Source organism: Neophocaena asiaeorientalis, unplaced genomic scaffold, assembly GCF_003031525.2.
Source record: "Neophocaena asiaeorientalis asiaeorientalis breed wild unplaced genomic scaffold, Neophocaena_asiaeorientalis_V1.1 scaffold220, whole genome shotgun sequence".
Taxonomy (NCBI): Eukaryota; Metazoa; Chordata; class Mammalia; order Artiodactyla; family Phocoenidae; genus Neophocaena; species Neophocaena asiaeorientalis.
This window is the reverse complement of record NW_020174042.1, coordinates 3,579,374-3,584,168: the sequence shown is the minus strand read 5'-3', so window position 1 is coordinate 3,584,168 and position 4,795 is coordinate 3,579,374.

Genomic DNA, 4,795 nt, shown 5'->3' with positions numbered 1-4,795 from the left:
CCGCCCCCATCCGCTCCGCCCCCAGCCGCCCCGCCCCCGCAGCGCCCGGCGAGACTCGCGCACCCGGCGGCCCACCGCTTCCCTTTCCCCCGACTCCCACCCAGTTCTCGCTGCGCCCTCTGCGCCCGTTTCCCTCGTGGGGTAAGTGGAGCCTCCCGCAGGCAGGAGGGAGCTGGCCCCGAGTCCCTGCACCTGCGGTCCTCCTCTCGTAGCCCCTCTCCGCTGCAGGGGAGCCTCGCCCTTGCAGGCCGGACACTCTGGCTCCTCCTTCACCAATGGAAAGAGCATTTATTTGTTTTTTAAATGTTGTAAAAAGAAAAAGCAGAAAATGAATTCACACTTTACCGCACCTGCAGGCAAGAAGCGTCCGTTCCCAGAATGATCCGCCGTCCCGCATAGATAAATGGGCATGAATATTTTATGAAGTTGGGATCATGCTGTACACGGTGTTTTGTAACCTGGCATTTTGTCACAATAATACAATACAAGGCAGATTTCTTTTGGTGTCAAATATAGACAGGTCCATAGTGGCACATGTCATGGCTCTGCTATTTAATCTGGTTCCTGTTCTCAGGTAAATTACTTAAGGGGAAGAAGCACCCTTTGAAGGGCCATTTTGCTTTAAAACAATGTTAATTATGTGCCATTTAAAATACTTGATTAAAAGTACTTCCAATGACATTCTGCCCAACCTCCTTCGTTATCCAAGATCATATTACTCTGTGTTCTTGAAAACAATAAAGCTGACATAAAAGCATTTATCTAAAGAATATTTCAATTATCCCTGCACCGACTTTTTTTTTCCCCCGGTACGCGAGCCTCTCACTGTTGTGGCCTCTCCTGTTGCGGAGCACAGGCTCCGGACGCGCAGGCTCAGCGGCCATGGCTCACCGGCCTAGTTGTTCCGAGGCATGTGGGATCTTCCCGGACCGGGGCACAAACCCGTGTCCCCTGCATCAGCAGGCGGACTCTCAACCACTGCGCCACCAGGGAAGCCCAACTGTTTTTCTTATGTAGCTCAAGTGGGTGAAATTTCAGTGTTCCTGGATAGAGGTTATACAGATGAAGGAACAGACCTGGAGAGAGGTGACGCCTAAGGTCTTACAGTTCAGTTGTGCTTGATGAACATTTCTTGAACATCTACCATCCGCAGGACTCCAAAGGTGAATACTGTTACCCTCCAGGTGCTTCCAGGCAGGTAGGGGGATAGATGTATAAGCCTTGCTGTAACCTGTGCTCTGCTTTACTAGTTCGGGTAAAAAAGATTTTTTTAAACCTAGAGTTCACATTTCTTTCAAAATTCAAATGCAGAATGGTTAGCAGAAATTCTGTTTCTTCTCCCCAGATGTCCCTCCCAAGATATGCCCAAGGATCTCATATTTTCTGTACTAGTCATAGTGGTGGCAAGAAACAGCTCACTCAAGTTGGGTTATTTGAAAAGGGTTCAGTAAAGGGGCTATTTACAGAGATGCAGGTGGGGTCAGTTAAAGCAACACAGGGTCCTAGTCTTAGTAAGTGAGGGGAGGTGTGAGGGGCAGTGGAAGGGAGCCTTCATTGGGCTAGGGTGGGAGGGGAGAGAGAGAGTGTGTGAGCGCTGTTTGGATAGAGATGTCATAGGAAATGTGGCCTTAGGAAGAGAGATAGATAGACACCACTTATTGACCCAACAGGGAGGGAATCAGGAGAATAAATGACCTCCCCTCCCCCTCTCTTGCCCTTTGATCTGCTAGTGACCAAACCCCACTGGCCAGTCCCAACTGGAAGACAGAGAGCTAGAGAGTCTGTTGAGTCTGCCAGTGCATGCCAATCTCCTGGACACAGAGGAGGGAAGAGAAGGTTGGAGGGTGTATCTGATGGGCCAAAGGAAAGCTATCCAGCACTTTTTTTCTCAAGAGTCAGTGAACAAATCCTCCTGTGCTTGCTTCCAGGACAGCAGAACTCAGAAGTGACCCTAAGAGCTGAGTTTTGCATTTTTGACTACTGAGAGTGCCACCTGCTGGCCCTGGTTGTCTCAGGGCTTCTCAGCTGTTGGGCAATCTGATATTAGGTCCTGTCTGTCTACTGCAGGAACTGCTGTACTAACTGAGGCACATGGTACCCTGGAAGCCTGAAGAGACCCTCAGTGAGGCACTGCTTTCTGCATGTGTTACTATAGTGACCTGAGTCCAGATCACCCCCAGACCGCGGACATTCTGCACTGTAAGTCTTATCTGGTAATAGTGGCTGTAGAAAGCCTCTTGTATACAGCTGCTCCTTCTACAGGGGTTAGATGGGGTGCAGGGGGAGCACCTTAATGCACGCAAGCACTTCCCTAGGAAGCAAAGCATCTACCAGGATGGCTGGGCAGAGCAGATATTCCCATAACAATGGTCTCACATCTGACAAGTCTCATTAAGAAGAGGTTACATCAGCACCTCTTCCCTTCCAGATGGGTCCTTGATCTTGGTTTAATTTTGAGAATTCAAATAGATGCATGGAAGAGCTCCACAGACCAAATCCCAGGTCTTAATCAAGACCCAAAGTAGCCTATTTTACAGTCTCCTGGAAGTAATGGTTGTGAACTTGCTTCACATCTCCATAACGAAAAAGGGTCACTCAAAGGGCCCAGAACAAAGTTTGTACAAAGGTAAAATGATTTTTGCTACCTCAATAGTTGCAGAAAAAGCATTTGACAAAATTCAACATCTCTTCATGATAAAATACTCAACAAACTAGGAATACAAAATCCTCAACCTGATAAAGAGCATCTGTGGACCCCACGGCAAATGTTCTACTTAACGGTGAAAGACTGAATGTTTCCCCTATGATCAGGAACAAGCAAGCATGTCTGTTCTCATCACTTCCATTCAGCATTCTACTGGAGATTCTAGCCAGGGCAATTAGACAAGAAAAAGAAATAAAGGCATCCAGATTAGAAAGGAATAAGTAAAACTATACTTCCAGATTATATGATGTTGTATACAGAAAATTCTGAGACATGTATGATGACCCTATTAGAGCTGATAGATGAGTCCAGAAGGTTTCAGACTACATGATCAACATACAAAAAGTAATTGTATTTCTATACGCCAGCAGTGAACAATCTGAAAGGGAAATTAAGAAGAAAAATCCCATTTACAGCAGCATCGAAAAGAACAAAATAATTAGGAAAAAATTAATAAAAGAAATACAAAACTTATACTCTGAAGTTGTATATATGGGATATTAGGAATAAGAATACTCATCCTCCACTGGGAGAAATGTAAACTGGTGTCAACTTTCTTGAAAAACAGTTTGGCGTGATAGAATAAAACTGAATAGGCATACACCCTACAGTTCTGCAATTTTATTCCTAGGTTAATACTGGACATATGTACACAAATGTACAGGAAGTTGTGTTCATAATAGCTCCAAACTGGAAACATCCTGAATATCCATCAGCGATGAGATGGCTTAATAAATCATTGCATATTCAAACGATGAAACACGGTATAGCCAATAGTATGAATGAATTACAGCTATTGATACAAAGGCATATCAAAACCATAATGCTGATTAGAAGAATTAAATCTATGTAATTCCCATTTCTTGTTTAAAAACAAGAAAATTAAGCAATATGTTTATAGTCTAAGGATATATACATGTATAATAAAACTATGCAGAAAAGCAAGAGAATGATTAACCAAAAATTCAAGATGATGTGTGTTGGAAGAGGCACAAAACGTCTTCTGGTAAACTGGCAATATTCTATTTTTAACCTATATATTGGACAGTGTGATGGTTAATTTTACGTGTCAACTTGACTGGGCTAAGAGGTGCCCAGGTAGCTTGTAAAACATTATGGGTGTTTCTGTGGGATGTTTCTAGAAGAGGTTAGCATTTTAATTGATAGACTGAGTAAAACATATGGCCCTCACAAATGCGGGTGGGCATCATCCAGTACACTGAGGGCCTGAATATAACAAAATGGCAGAGGAAGGGTGAATTTGCTGTCTCTGTTGAGCTGGGACATCTGTCTTCTTTTACGCTTGGACATTGGGCTCTTGGTTCTCAGGTCTTTGGGCTTGGACTAGAACTATGCCACTGGCTTTCCTGGGCCTCCAGCTTGCTGAAAGTAGATCATGGTAGCAGACCACAGACTCCATAACTGAATGAGCCAATTCCTCATAATAAATCTTCTGTATATCTATGTATTTCCTATTGGTTCTGTTTTTCTGGAGAACCCTGACTAATACAGATGCACAAGTGTTTATTGTATTATTTTACCTTAAACTGTACGTATGCATTTTATATACTTCTATATGTATGATATATCATGCACACACACAGTTGGGATCTTTCCTACCTAATGAAGTCCCAGCAGCAGTGAGGGACTCAGGAAAGTGAGCTGGCGAAGCAGGAATGAGTAATGCCTGATATGCTAAGAATCTAAATTGACCTTGACTTTCATCTCCTCCAGCTTGGTTTACTTCTTAACTGGCTGCTAGTGTTTCTGCTGACGTTGCACCTGATGGTAACTATCACTGACACCAGTGATGTTGTAGAATACTCCTTTATTGGCGTTAGGTTGTGAATACTCCTTTTAGTTAAATTAAATCCACTTAAAACAGAACAAAAATACACTTTTGCCTATTTTTTATCATGTCTCTATCTCTTCTATCTTCTCTATCAGTGGCCAGTTGATTCAGACAACACTTTGATGACATACATTACCTATTTTCTTTCCCTCCCTCCCTTCCTTCCTTCCATCTTTCCTCCTTCCTTCCTCCCTCCCTCCCTCCCTTTCTTTCTTTCATTTAAACACACTCCAGATACA